Source organism: Echinops telfairi, unplaced genomic scaffold (genome assembly GCF_000313985.2).
Source record: "Echinops telfairi isolate 266 unplaced genomic scaffold, ASM31398v2 ScPeMD7_23;HRSCAF=83, whole genome shotgun sequence".
Lineage (NCBI taxonomy): Eukaryota > Metazoa > Chordata > Mammalia > Afrosoricida > Tenrecidae > Echinops > Echinops telfairi.
Genome location: NW_022103920.1, coordinates 19,032,967 through 19,048,618, shown reverse-complemented (window position 1 = coordinate 19,048,618; position 15,652 = coordinate 19,032,967). Strand labels below are relative to the sequence as shown.

Here is a 15,652-nt window from a genome sequence, read left to right as displayed (position 1 = left end):
CCCTGATGGAAAGTATTATGAAGTCACATTGCAAGAGGCATGAATCCAGAGAAAGAAGAGTTGTTGCCACTTCCGTAATCCATCAGAGATGGTAGAGCAGGGCAACAATAGGAAGAAAAGCACTGCACGTCCAGGTAATGGATAAGCAGTGAAAGAGTCTAGTGTCTGGAGAGTAGTAAAATAGCTAAAGTGTGATTCACATAAGTCTCAAGCAGTGTGTTAAAATAAATTTAGTTTAAAAAAAGACAATGTAAAAGAAATAAATGTATAACTCTAGATCAGCAGTTGGTTATTGGAAAAGAAAGGATCAAATTAAAATTTATGTTAGGTGAATTTTTTATCTCATGGCCAGTGAATTGATTTAATCCCGAAGCAATTCTATAGGACAGAATACAGTTGTCCCATAGGATTTCCAAGACTGTGATATTTATTTAAACAGACCGCCACATACTTCCTCCATGAAGTAACCAGTGACTTTGATCCACTGACCTTTAGGTTAGCAGCTGAGCTCTAGTCGATCTATATTTAAGCTGAGCCAACGGTACCATGGATTCAGAGAAGCCTTGTATATCTGTTTTTAAAGAAGTCTTTAATATTATCTAACTCGCGCCTCACTTCACATATGAGAAGCCAGGAAATTCCATTTACAAATAAAGAATAAATGTATTCAGTATCTTCAATAGTTGGTGACAAAGGAATATCCTTTAACGTATTATAAAGAACATTGGACATAGAACAACTAATGCCAGTACCAGCGATAATAAAGACTAACCCAGGCTAAAAAGAAAGGCCGACCAATTAATTTTCAAAAATTAGCCGGTAAAAATCATCTAGTCCACAACCAGCACAGTGAGCAGGAAGATGAGCATTTAGACTAAAAAGCACTCAGAAAGCACAGCGGCTGCAGCGAGGGACACAGCACACCCACAGTGGGGAAGACAGTCCTGGACAACGTTGGGTTTCCTTGTCCATGGTGCCCCAAAGACTGGGGGCTGACTCAGTAGCAGTTACCAACAACAAGCACCACTATGTGCTTTCGGAAACATGAACAGGGTAACAGTAAAACATTGGACCAATACCTGGAATAACCAGGGAGTTGTTGAAAAATTCAATATTGATTAACTTCAAGGCATTCCTTTGCAAGTTCTGAATTACTGAAGTGTATCTTATCTAAAGTTGTAATATTTGAAAATTGGAGCAAAACTTAGAGAAAATAACACCAAGTTGTTTTCAAGACATGTTTTTATAATTCACAGATGTGCCTCAAGTTATGCTGAGAGGGCAGGATTTTAGACTTCAGATCGTACTTAACCCAGAAAACTTTTCTGTGAGATATATTAATAAAATGTACACTGCACTCTTACACACATTACCATTATTAAATGTTCTTTTAGGAATACAATTGCTCTGTTAAAATTAAACCATAGTCTAATGTAGGCAAACATGCTTTTATATGAGGAGATTGAGTACCAGGGGCTTTGATTATTGGCAAATTGCTGAAAGTAATAGAGCTAGCATTGGCAATGCTGGACCAACATCGCTGTCCCAAAGCACCAGAAGCCCTGACTTCTCCCTCCACTTTGAGGCCCCTAGCAGAGAAGGTCTAGCAGTGAAAAAAGGAAAAGAAGAAATGGTATCCACAAGGAAAATCATTCCCTGTGAGATGTGATCCTGACTGCAGTCCGAAGACATGTGTATGGAAACAGTGAGGGATGCAGCTATAAGCACAAGCATACATGTATGTGCATTTATCACCCACGGAGCTCTGGTGGCAGCCTGGAGCTGCTAAACAGAAGGCAGGTCGGACCCACATGGGGAGAAGAGAAGAATCCCTACTCCTGTACAGATTGAAAGTCTCCAAGGCAGTTCTTCTCTGACCTATAAGATCATCCGGCGTCGGAACCATTGGGAAGGCAGTGAGTTAGCGAGCTGAGATCATTGCAAAGGAGGCATTGTGGCATCATGGTTATGTGTTAGATGGCATCGTGGTTATGTGTTAGGCTGCTACCCACAGGACAGCAGTTCTTAACCTACCAGCCACTCCACTGGGGAAAGACTAGACTTTCTACTCCCAGAAACAGTTACAGTCTTAGGAACCCGCAAAGGCAGTTCCACCCTGCCCTATAGGGTCACTACGAGTCGAATCGACTTGATGGAATTGAGGTAGTTTCTTTTGGAGACTTGCATGTGCTCGTGAAATGCCACCTCACAAAGAGATGGTTCTTGAGATGCCAGCTCACACAAAGATGACTTGAAGCCACCTGTGAGTCCCTTCTGATGCCCATTTTCATGTTATTCTCTCTCTTCAAGTCTGATCGGAGGGTGGCTAATCAGTGTTCAGTTTAATCAGCTGTTCTGATTAATGCTAACTATACATGTGTTGCAGAAAATTGAATTTCAAAACATTATAATTAAAGTAAATACCTTTGACATTCAACCTATGCGTCCCAAAATAGATGATTTCTCTTTGTTGAACCAACAGCCCCAGTAGTTCAGGGTTATCGTGATGAGCTTCACTTTCATCATATTGCTGAATTGCAAAAGAACCTCTACTATGGTGTCCGGGATAAAACACCAAAGATCCATTGTGCTCACATAATTAAAATAAATTAAAAATACAAGTCTCTGTCTGCACAGTTTTCTGTTTATAAATTTTACACATTTAAGAATATTTATTTTGAAATGTAAATAAAGGCAAAGGAAGGAACAAGCATCAGAGTAGTTAAGGCAGATGGTGCAAACCATTGTGAGAATGCTTGAGATTCATCTGGAAGAGACAGGAAAAAATAAATTGTCACATAGCCAGGACTATCTTCTACAAAGGCTTGAGATAATGAAAATCAACTGCTTCATATAGTATTTTAAAGCACTATCTAGTGACAATGCAGCACATGAAAAATAACAACAGCAAAATATAATAAAAGTAGCTTTCAAATCCTACATTTATTCCAGATGCAAACACATCAATAGGATTTAAGTAATTCCCATTCTTCAAATAGTTCCTCCATTAAATTGGCATAAGTAATAAGGTGGGTCAGTTTCATTACAACCACGAGTCGATTCAAAGAAACTACGCACAAATGATCAGGACGTCCACTGTAGGAAGACCGTAAGGCAAAATTCTTCCTCAAAACCCGCATCTCTTACAAAGAATGTACAGGAATCATAGGGAGAAAGTATCACATCTGAGAAAGAACAGGAAGCTGTATACTATTATTTAAAAAGAAAAAAAGAAAATAAATTTGAAATTCAATCTTTAATAATTAAAAATAAGCATATGTCCATAGGTATGTGTACATTTGAGTTAACCATACCCCTAAGTGTTTGTATGCTTTATGGTACAGAAAAGATAAAGTAGAAGGTTTTCTGTTTCTACAGTTGAAGCATGTTAAATCTATTATCAACAGCAAAATGTTATTTATTCAAAAATAGTCGTGCATGCCACGATGCATCAGGCACCGTCCTAAGCACGAGTCTGTAACAAATGGGTTCATTTAGGTGTTCACGTTGTGAATAGGGTAGTAGGGAGGGCTGCCTGGCATTGTTACTCTGGAGTAAGAAAGCATACACGCAGCATTTCTCAAACTGAAAGAAGTGAGGGGGAAAAAATCAAACCTCAAGATGAAATCATGAAAGATTCTAAGGACGAAAACCATCATTTATGTATCATTTTGTCCGATTGTGGTGGCATGCAGGTAGCATCTAGCTAGGATGCTTGCATGTAGCATATATCTGTGATGCTAGAAGCATCATTTGGATGGCCCCAAATGACCATATTTTAGTAGCGCTTTCTAAGAACAGACTACTAAGAAGAAATAGAAAATCAGAAGTAGAAAAGATTCACAATGACAAGGGTTCCAACTTGCATGGATCCACAATCAATGCTCATGGAAGGACCCAGCAGTTAAGGAATCAGCCAACACATTTCACTGGGTAAAACTGCAGCACAGACCTATTTAAAGTGTAGAAAAGCCAAGGGTGCTACTTTGAAAACGAAGGTGCCCCTGTCCCACACCATGGTACTTTCTGTTCTCACATAGCAAAGTTGGACATTGAAAAAGGAAGATGGATGCAGAATCAATGCATTTGAATGCTGGTGCTGACAAAGGATGTTGAAGGCAACACAGATTTCCAAAATCACAAACAAATCTATCTTGGATGACCTTCAGCCAGAACGCTCTGCAGAAACTAAGATAGTGAGACTCCATCTCATGTGTTTGGGACATGTTATCAGTAGATGCCAGTCCCTGGAAAAGGACCCCACACTCGGTCAAAGGGCAAGTAAAATGAGGAAAACCTTGAAAGGACGGGCTGCCCCAGTGGCTGTAACAATGGGCCCAAATAGAACAATTGTAGGGGGAGAGAAGAGCTAAGCAGTGTTTCATTCTACTTTACACGGGCTCACCATGAGTCCGAACTGGCTCGTGGGTGCATACTGAATGATACAGGAAGCGGCCAAGGATGATGGAACGTTTATGCAGATTCACTCTTTTAACACTTCTAATCCAGAATTTGAAACTATGAACTTCTCTAATAAACCACAGAATCGTGAATACACTGTGTGAGTTCTGTGTAGCCATTGCTGCTAATTCTTAAAGGCAGCAAAGCAGCAGAGAACATTGTGCAAGGGATGATTGGGGTCAGAACCGGTAAAGAAGGTTGGAGAGTGAAGGCATGTGTAACCTCTACGCTAGTTGAGCTTGATTTGGTTTCCACCGTTTTCTTTGCCTTTCAATTTTATTCATATTGGGGGTTATCTCAGATGCATTCTGTCATTGGGGATGGCCCTCTTGAATTTTGGTTGTTTTTTCTGTTCGCCAGTCTATGAGACACCGAATTGATGGACTTATAGAGGTAGCAAGTAGAGAAGGGTTTGGTGGGTGAGGAGGTTACTGCTGGGGATGTCAAAAGGGAGCTGATGCCAAGGAGCTCAAGAAGGAAAGGAATGTTTTGAAACTGTGGTAGAAATTGTCCAATACTGATTGATGTGATTGAATTATGGAACAATATGATATCTGTAATAGCTTCCAATAAAATTGTTTTGGGGAAAAAAACTGTCCATGGGCTGACGATGCGTTTGTTAAATCAGAGGAAATCAGATGTGACCCCCAAATCATTGTGAATGTGTGTGTGTCCTTTCCAAATTCTCTGCCAAAGAATTAAAAAGCAAATATATCAAAAGTATGTCATAAGCCTCTATTTTTTAATCTCTTTAGATTTTGAGTTATAATTACAAAAATGACCAAAAAAATAAATAAAGATAATTGTATCACACATTATAATTATTAAATAAAAACAGAGGGCTATTGAACATGAATCTTAAAATAATAATTGAGCTTTCTTTAAAATTCATTTGTGTCACTAATTATATCATTCATAGATAGAATAGGAAAGGGTTCAGCATCTATATCATCTCTCCTTAATTTTCACCTTCAGATGTGAGATCTGAGAGAACTTATTTACAGAAATAAATAGATGGGACTGGAAAAAGTTTTGCAAATTCATACTCTGAATTTTACTAGGCTGTAGACCAAATTAGACTACACATATTTCATCAGAGTTTACTTTAAATACCTGTTAGCATCTAACTTGATTAGTTCCTCTTTTAATTTTGTAGGCAAAAATAAAGTAAAAATGTCTAGTGTGGATGATGATGTTACCCCATCATCAAACCTGCTCCAGCTGCTGCCTACTGACCTCCTAACTCATTCTGTTTCCAGGTGCATTAAAAAGACATGTGTTCCATGGGGTTCTCAAAAGCATTGATTTCTATGTAGTTTGCCAGGATTTTTTTTTTACTCATTTTATTGGGGCTCATACAACTCTTATCACAGTCCATACACACACATCAATTGTGTAAAGCACACTTATACGTTTGTTGCCCTCATCATTCTCAAAATTCGCTTTCTGCTTGGGTTCCTGGAATCAGCTCCTCGTTTTCCTTTTTCCCCTCCCTGCCCCTGCCCACTCCCCCCTCCCTCATGAACCCTTAATAATTTATAAATTATTACTTTACCTTATCTTACACTGTCCGGCGTCTCCCTTCACCCACCCTTCTGTTGCCCATCCCCCAGAGAGAAGGTTATATGTAGATCCTTGTAATCGATTCTCCCTTTCTACCCCCCCTTCCCTCCCAGTATCGCCACTCTCACCGCTGGTCCTGAGGGGTTCATCTGTCCTAGATTCCCTGTGTTTCCAGTTCCCATCTGTACCGCCGTGCATCCTCTGGTCTAACCAGGTTTGCAAGGTAGAATTGGGATCATGATAGTTGGGGGGAGGAAGCATTTAAGAACTAGAGGAAATGTTTTAATGTGGATGATTAGCTGAAAGCATGTAGAGCAGATAATCATTTTTAGATTTAGCACATCATACATATTTTATTTTAACTCATCTATTGCGATCCCCTCTGTGTATCATCATTTAAGCCACTTTCTCCCTGTGCTTCCTTTCTCTAGCCCACTTCCTTTCCTGACCTTAGGAACTTCATTCTTGGGTATTTACTGCCCCTTTGAACTTAAATGGCAGATTATTCTTCCATGGGCTGGGTTCAGTTCCAGGCGTGAAGGCAGCCTACTGGCCATGGTTTTAGGGCCCACCAGTAACCTTAGTCTCTGCTATGATGTTGACTTTTATTCCATATTTTCATCTCTTATTTATTCAGAACCACCTAATGTGGAGACTGAGGTTTGCTTGGTCCATTAGTCCATTGGACTCATTGTTTCCATAGATCTTTAAATTTCCACAATTCTCCTTTCTTTCACACAGGGAGACAAAAATAGTTGTATCTTAAGTGGCTGCTCATGAACTTTTAAGATCCCAATTGCTACTCAACAAACTTGAATGTAAACAGTTGTGTTTGTGAACTATGTTGTGCCAATTGACCTTGTTGTCCCAGAATACTCTGACTCTACCTGTAGGCTCGGTGATTCCTTCCTTCCAGGTGTTCGGTTATATGAAAAGAGTTTTCATCATTTTTCCCTGAGCAATTCACCACATTCATGGATAAATTTGCAGCAAAAGTAAATACGCATATACAAATATCTTCTGTCTAATCTAAATAAATATGTGGGTCTATTAACACCCTCTCTCCTATACCTGTCAATACCAGCATATATGAGGGGTTACTGAAAATAAACCAGAATCACACTGGGTGGAGCTGAGCGTCTGAAGTGCACATTTTTCCTGCTAGGTGAGCATCAAGCAACTCACTCTAAATTAGTGCACGCAGTGGCATCACCTGGGAAGGTTCTCTCTAATCACAGTGAATTTTTTCATAAAAGCATTTTCACTTGAACCTCATTTTTTGTGATGGCCAATGTAAGAGAAAAGCATGCGGCCGTGAAATTTTGTTTCCTGCTCTGGAAAAATGCTGCAGAAACTGTTGTGATGTTGAACACAGTTTATAAGGACAGCACTGGGGAGAAAACTCGTGTATAAGTGCTATTCTCATTTCACAAAAGGTGAAATGTCGATTTGTGACAACCCTTGTTCTAGATGTCCATCAACTTCCGAACAGAGGAAAATGTCAACTCATGCTGCATTTGGATTCATTCCACTAGGTCAGACTATTAATCAAACTTTCTATTTAGAGGTTCTGTAAAGATTGTGTAACAGTGTGCAACAAAAAAGCTTGATTTGTGGCAGACGGGACTGGTTTGCCACCCTGGTAATGCACCTGCTCACACAGCCATCTCAGTTCACCAGTTTTGGGCATGCCTCTCTTGCCCCATACACCTTACTTACCTGACCTTACTCTGTGGGACTTCTTTTTCATTTCTGTGAATGAAAAGGGTCATGAAATGACAGCAAGTTGACAGCATCAGAGAGGTGAAGAAAAACGTGAGGAAGGTGCTACCAGCCATCCAAAAAGTTTGAACTTGTTTGAATGAGTTTGAAACATGTTTCCATGAATGGAACTCCATATTTGACAAATGTACTAAGTGTAATGTAAGAGTATTTTTAAGGCGATAAGATTGTATTATAAAACTATTTAAATACACAACTTTGAAATTTTTTCTGGGTTTTTTTTGGGGGGCCCCCTGGAATGGTAAAACAACAAAAATGAAAGGGTCCGAAAAAAAAAAATTTTTCTCCTGTTATGTTTAACTCTTGAAACCCTCCCAAGGATTAGCCCTGCCTCCATCGATTTTTTCCAAACCTCCACCTTCACTCAAGTTAAGACTTGTCTCCCCTCCAATAGATGACTTCCCCACCCCAACTTCTTCTCCCTTCCATCCCTAGAACTATCAAAAATGTTTCTTTTAGTGTGAAAAACTTTCCTTAACTTTTTTTATTGTAGTGGCATACAATATTTGTCCTGCTGTGATTTACTTATGTTACTCAGCATAATTATTCTAGATTCACCCATGTTATGAGGAGTTTCACAGATGATGCGTATTTATCTGTTCTTCCAATGATGGGGATTTAGTTTGTTTTCATCTCTTTTGCTATTGTGAGTAATGCTACAGTGAATGTGAGGGCACATCTATCTATTCATATCCTGACTTTTATTTCTCCAGGACATGTATGAAGTAGATTCATTTCCAGGTGTTACAGAAGCCTCACGCCTCTTTCCTCGCTGTTTGGACTGTTTTCCAGTGCCATAGGCAGTATGTGAGGGTTCTGATCTCTTTTCATCCTTGCCAGCGTCTTTTGTTTCATTTTGTTTTCTTTTAAGACTTCATTATTAATAGTGTGGTGAGGTGCTATCTCATTGTTGTTTTAATTTGCATCTCCCCAATGGCAAATGATGGTGAACACTTCTGCACATGTGTGTCGGCCACCTGAATGTGATTTTTGGTGAAGTGTCTATTCATGTCCTCTACCTATCTTTGGATTTGGTTGGATTTTTTTTCTTACTGAAATGCAGCAGTTTTCTATAAATGTTAGAGATGAATCCCTTATCTCATATGTTATTATAAAAAATATTTCCCAGTCTGTGGGTTGTCATTTTACTCTTTTGATGAAATCTTTTTATGCACCAAACCAAACTTGTTGCCATCGCTTGGGTGTCCTGTGGAGCAGTTCTGCTCCATCCGATACCAAACACCAAGAACAAACTCACTGCCATCATATCAAATCCAGCTCATGCAAACCTCTAAGACAATGTAGAACTGTCCTGTGGGTTTCTGAGACTGTAACTAGCCATAAGTGGAAAGCCCTGTCTTTCTCCCACAGAGAAGCTGGTGGTTTTGAACTGCCAGCCATGTGGACCACAGCCGAATGCTTAACCACACATCACCAGGGCTCCTTTATATGCACAAATTTTTAGGACGTCTCAACCATCTAGTTTATTTCTTCTGTTTGTATGTTTTTCATTGTGTTTAATAGTATATTTATGATACACATAGGGTCCCTAAGTTTGTCCTTTTTTGGGTATTTAATATTGTTTGTTAGCACAGTAACAAATGCAGACTTAAGTAAGCCCACAGCATATAAACAATCCACTGAGCAACTCCTGGTCCTTACGGTTAACAGCTTACAGTATATCACTGCAGGTTTTCACAAGGTCCGGATACAAACCTTTCATCTTTTCACCATAAAATAGATTGGAAAATAAACTAAAATTCATTAACTACTCATGCCCTATATGATGCCATATAGCCACTGTCCATTGTACACAAACACATACACACACACATATATGATATGACAGTCTCTAAAAATTCTGTTAAATAGCAATGTCCCTTCCCAAGGAGGGAAAACAAAATCAAATTTTTTTAAAATAAATTCCAAAGTGTTCAGTCTGGAAAGGACCTTACATCATGGCCATTGGTAGAACCTGCACAGAAAGCAAGCTGCTTTGACTTTACATAGTACACACAACTGAACCCAAATGTCTGATGCACATTCTCTTCTGTAGGACATTTAAGCTAATTTTGTAGAACGAATGACAGTTTTAAAAGTTGCTATTACCAAGTTTCTGTCTACTGTAGCAAGTTACCTTAAGATATCACTAAATCTTTGGAAATAAGATTGAATAATTTCTGTTACAGAAATACGCTACTCTTTAGCAACTGCCACCCTCCCTCACCCCTTCAAATTCATAAGCAGTTCTCTTCTGTGACAGACAAATAATGTCTGAATTGTCAAAACCCAGTTTATGTACTGTATCTCTCCGTCCGCTATCTGGCTGTTCTGTCATGTTCTGCTCAGTTGGTCATATAATGAGTGACAATGCTGCCCAGCAAGGGGTCAGCAGGATTACAGTCTGTAAGGAGTGGGCAGATAGAAAGGAGGACCTTAGAAATGGTTAGCTGTGGACTCCAAATATCTTTGAACATGCCCAAGCAAATTACTCCTTGATTGTTAAGATTACAGTGATAGATTCTTAAATGTCACCTTTGGAGACTTGGAGGGATATTCCGGTGTGGGAGGCCCTAGAACGGTGGATCTCCATTCATAGACATTGTTGCCTTTGGGACCAGTACTGAAGTGAGGTGGGGGGTCTCAAGGGATGTTGGTCAGTTCCTCTGAATGCTCTCGGCGCCGATAGAAAGGAGTTTGGAGTGTTTGATCATGCTGACTCTCCTCTCCTTCTGGGGGGTGTTTGTTTCCTTCTCTGCTGCCTGGTTGGAGAACGATGAGGAGGAGCTGATGCTGACCCCTGAATGGTCATCCAACATAGCGAACCCCACCCCCAAACAGCCCCTCTTTTTGTGTCTGCCTCCTCTGTGCAGCCGCAGTGCCTGGGGCTGGCCAAAGGTGCCTTTCTCACCTCTGGGAAAGCAGCAGAGTGCAGCCACAGCAACTATTAAACAGTCCATCTGACCTTCTGTTTTGATTAATAATCTTTAGATTGTCCAGGTTTTACTTTTAAGTCTCTGATGCATCTTAGTTTCCTTTTTTAAAATGGTGGGAAACATGAGACCTGTCTCATTTTCCTGCACATTGACGTCCAGCTTTGCCACCACCGGTTATTACAGAACCTCCTCCCCATTTCATGTGTTGGGGCCCTTGGTCAAAGAGCGGCGGTCTCATAAGTAGATGGATTTACTTTTGGGTTCTCAATTCTGTTCAACCAGTCAATGTATCTGTTAATGTACCAATAGGAGGGTGCTTGACTACAATGGTTATGTGGTAAGCTTAGAACCCAGATGTGAAATGCCTCCGACTTTGTTTGTTTCTAGTAATGTTTTGCTCATCCTGGGTCTCTTTCCTTTCCAGAGGGTTGGTAAGTAGTTTTCCATAGCTTCAAAGAACAATGTTGAAATCTGGATTAGAATTGCTTTGCATGTGTAAATTACTTCGGTAGCATTGACATTGTCCATGAATGTGGTATATTCTTCCATTTATGTCGGTTTCTTATAGGAGGGTTTGTAGTTTTCTTTGTATAAGTCTTTTATTTTTCTGGTTGGCTTTATCCCTAAGTATTTCATCGTTTAGACAGTTATTATAAATAGTATTGGTGTCTTTTTCAGAGCTCACGAAGCTAGATAAAGGAATCCAACTGATACTTAATTTTGTATGTTGACCTTGAACCTTGCCACATTGCTGGATCTTTCAATTAATTCCAAAAATGTTCTTACCATCCTTTTGGATTTTCTACTTATAGGATCATATCATCTGCAAATCAAAGTTTTATTTATTTGCTACCAATTTGGATGCCTTTAACTTCCCTTTGTTGAGTGAAATACCTCTGAGTGGCCTCAAACCTCCATCCTTTCAGTAAGCAGTTGAGTGCATCATCTGCTTGTACTACCTAGGAACTCATTCTCTCATCAGGCTAATTATTATCATTTTTCAAAACTAACACTTTAGAATCTCAATTTACCATATTTACTTGTGGAAGCCGAGTGTTTCAGCACATTTTTATGCTGAAAAAGCCCTCCTTGAGTGATGGTCCCACCTACCTGTTCTCTGGTGCAGTGTGGGTCTTCTCTGGTCTCTCCCGCTCACCTGTGGGCACCTGCAGCCTCTGTGTGTGGTCCAATGACTGTTGATATCACCACTCTTCTTTTCTCCTGCACTCCGGCAGCCTCTGTGTTGTCCCTGACATACTGGACAAGAACCTGCCCGCTTCTGTGTGCTGGTACATGGAGCGCACCACATCCTTGTCATATGGATGTGGATGCAGCCACTCCTTTCCTCCCGCTCTTCTCCAGGGCTGTGACCAGTGATGTAGCCTTTACAGTCTTACCCGTGCTTGGTCACGCCCCCTTGCTCAGCCCAAGCATTGCTGAACACAATTATTGGTATATCTCTGGTCTTGAATATGTAGTATGTTTATTTGCAGTACTTAATTAGCTATATTTTATTTTTTATTTTCTTATTAACCCCTAGCTGGACCCAGTGTTGACTGTGTTTCATAGAGTAGCCTGTGTTAGGGCTCATAATATACACGCTGCATTGTGTTGCACTATTACTGCATGTGTTGTGTTAGCACTTCCCATACATATGTGGTAACGCTGTGTATACAGTAATGCAGTGCATGCAGTAAAGCCATGTGTACACAATGCAGCATGCATTCTATATGAGCCCTAACACAGGCTGCTCTATGTAAATAGTCATGTCATCACATTCTGGAATATCATCAGCCAGCATTTCGCCTCAAACTATACAAGCTGCATTGTGTGCATGGACTAAGGCAGCGTGTGTAGTAATGCAGCACATGCAGTAACACAGCCTGTATAGTTATTGTTGATATCATATTGTTTTTGTTGACCCTCTTTTCCACTTACAGAGCTAGTTTACTGTTTTTCTTTGAAATAAATATTCAAACTCATTTAACCTACTGATCCCTCAATTAATGTAATTTTATTGGTATGTATTTTTATTTTGAAATTTACCAGTAGCTGCTGCATTTCCTACCCTAGGCTTATACTTGAGTCAGTAAGTTTTCCCAGGTTTCTTTGTGGTAAAATTAGATGTCTCGGCTTATATTTGAGTTGGCTGATACTCGAGTATATACAGTATCTTGTTTGTTTCTCTGTTGTAATACTTTGACAGGTATGCCTTTCTTGTACAATGTGAGATGAAGGCCTGAATTTGAAAACATGCAGAGTATTCAGTCTCACTAGTTTCTGCTTGTTTCCTGTAGATGTGCTAGGGCATAATCCCATTCTTTCCAAAAGTACAAAAACACTAAGAATGTTCCAATTGATAGTAATAGAAGACACAGTTATGATGGAGATGAAGGAAAGACAACAGAAGAACACAATGTTTGGAGAAAATGGGCTTAGATCTTTTTTAGTCATTTAGAACTCATAAATGACCTTTCAAACACTAAACTAGTATTAAGTCTGGAAGCTTCTGCATGACTTTTATTTAGACATACTACTCATTTCTTGTGTTTAATAGTCCCATGTGGCAATTGAGTATCCTACCATACATCACAGGTATACAGCATGCCCCTCATGACATAACTGCTGCATCAGGGAATCAACAAACTGGTGGATAATCAGTTTCAAAGTTGGGGATAACAGACACATGAATTCCCTGTTAGGTATTTATTATATGACTCATCTCTAATAGAATTGAACAAAGAAATGTTTTACAACATATAAACTTCTGTAAAGTCACACGACTATTGTTGGGTGCATGGAAAGATGATTTTTAAAAAAACAAAACTCTACCCTTTGGCCTTGAGTCAATAATCTTACAAAAAAGAGCAATTTACATCTCCCAAATTGGAAAGGTCAGATCTCTAGTGTTTAAATCAATCTCATTAAGTAAAAATAATTTGTACTAAGGCACTTGTCTAATATTGAGAAATGAGCAATCAAAACAGATCATTGTATCAATAATGATTTTAATTTTGATTTTGAAGTTCGAAAGCAAATGCACTATATTCACTCCCAAACTCAACACTAGACTCCGAAGACCATTGAGAAGCTCTAATTTAATATTTTTTAATAATTACATTTTACTGGGTTTTGGTGAATGGTTACACAGCAAGTTAGTTTCCCATTTGAAAATTTACAAGCAGATGGTTCATATTGCAATGTGTCACCATTATCTTTGTGTCCTGTTTGTTTCCTCTCCAGTACTCTAGTTCCATGCCCCAATTCTTTAATTTTTGTGTTTCAGTAATTGTTGAACTGTTGGTTGCCCGGTGATGGCTGTAAATAGAGTGCCAGTCTTAGAGGTAAGATTCTTTGTTTTGTTTCCCATCCTTTTTATTCACTGGCAAGTTATCTCGAAGAATGTGCTTTGTTCTGATTCTAACTAATGTCTTGAGTTAATGGTCCTAGAGAGACTTTTGCTCTCGACTGTTCCAATTTGCTTTTCTTTGTTTGCTTTCCTCTTTTTTTCCCTCCAATAAGAATTTGAGTTCTAAACCATATTTTCTACCAATTCTGTATGTGAACAAGTATCTGTGTTAGCCTGGGTAGACTAGTTAATGGACACTTACATGTGTATAAGAAAGAGCTTTATATACGAGGAGTTGACTCTTGAGGAAACATCCCAGCCCAGTCCAGATCAAGTCCATAAGTCTGATATTAGCCCACATGTCTATCCCATACCGATCTATAAAATCCTCTTCAGACTTGAAACACATGCAATGATGCTGAGTGCAGGATAATCACAGACCAGTGGGTGCAAAATCTTGTGGTGGTAGTGGTAGTGGTCCAGTAGTGGTAGAAGCACCTCAGCACTGAAAGGGGTCTCTATGTGGCTCCTCCAGTTCCCAAGGCACAGGGTCTATCCGTGTAGACCATGTATGTATCTTGTCAGTAAAGCGTTTCTTAGGGAGTCAACCAAGAGAGAGAGTCTCTCTCACCTCTAAGGAAGAAACCCAGGAATTCTGAGAATCCTCTGGAGAAGTCTATGCCCACACAGAGGCTTCATTGGCTATGACCAGATTGACAGACTAGACTCCACCCCTTCACTCTTAATCCTCTCAAGTCCCAAATTGACACCAGATTATGTCACCACCACACTAGTGTAATCCTGATCAGATATTCAGTGGTAGTAACTGAGCACCATCTAGTCCTTCAGGTCTCCTGACAGGTGAGGGGTATGGCCCAGGTGGACTTGATTCTTCGCTGAGCTTTTGGTTATCGCTGCTGTTTCCTCCTGGCACATAGAGACCTGTAGCTGTGTCTTAGCTGGCTTCTCACAAGCTTTTAAGACTCTAGATCCTACTAACTTCCCTAGAATGTGGATCACGATTTCTGTGAATTATGTTATGCCAATTGACAAGTTGTTCCTTGAACGTATGTACCTAAGCTTTAAAACTCAGACACCAGTCTTGGAAGGTGACTGGTTGTCTCTGGAGTTTCCATATTTGGGTCTGCAATGAATTTATGTGCCTGAACACACGTATTTGAATTTATACACCCAACCCGCTGCTTTGTGAAAGAAAGATGAAGAGTTTCTCTTCTCAGGAAGATTTTACAGCCTCAGAGATCCCAAAGGGCGGTTCAACTTTGTCTTGATGAGTCACTATGGTCCCTAATTGACTGGATGGTAGTGGGTTGTTTTCGGTTTAAAGATATGTCTATCTCTTCTCAAAATGTACCAATATGCCAGTTGCTGTTGCAATACACCATCCAGAGCTGGGCCATCCTCACAATTGTTCTTAGGTTTAAACCCATTGCTGCAGCCACTGTGTCAAACCACCTGGTTGAAGGTCATACTTGGTGTTGCTACCCCTCGAGCAAACATGATGCCCTTCTCCTGGGACTGTTCTCTTCTGATAACATGTCCA

At 39.8% G+C, this 15,652-nt stretch overlaps 1 pseudogene; it reads right to left on the bottom strand.

The window, feature by feature from the left end:
- Positions 1-10,100: 10,100 nt before the first annotated feature.
- On the bottom strand, positions 10,101-10,625 carry LOC101657625 (annotated as a pseudogene).
- Positions 10,626-15,652: the final 5,027 nt, after the last annotated feature.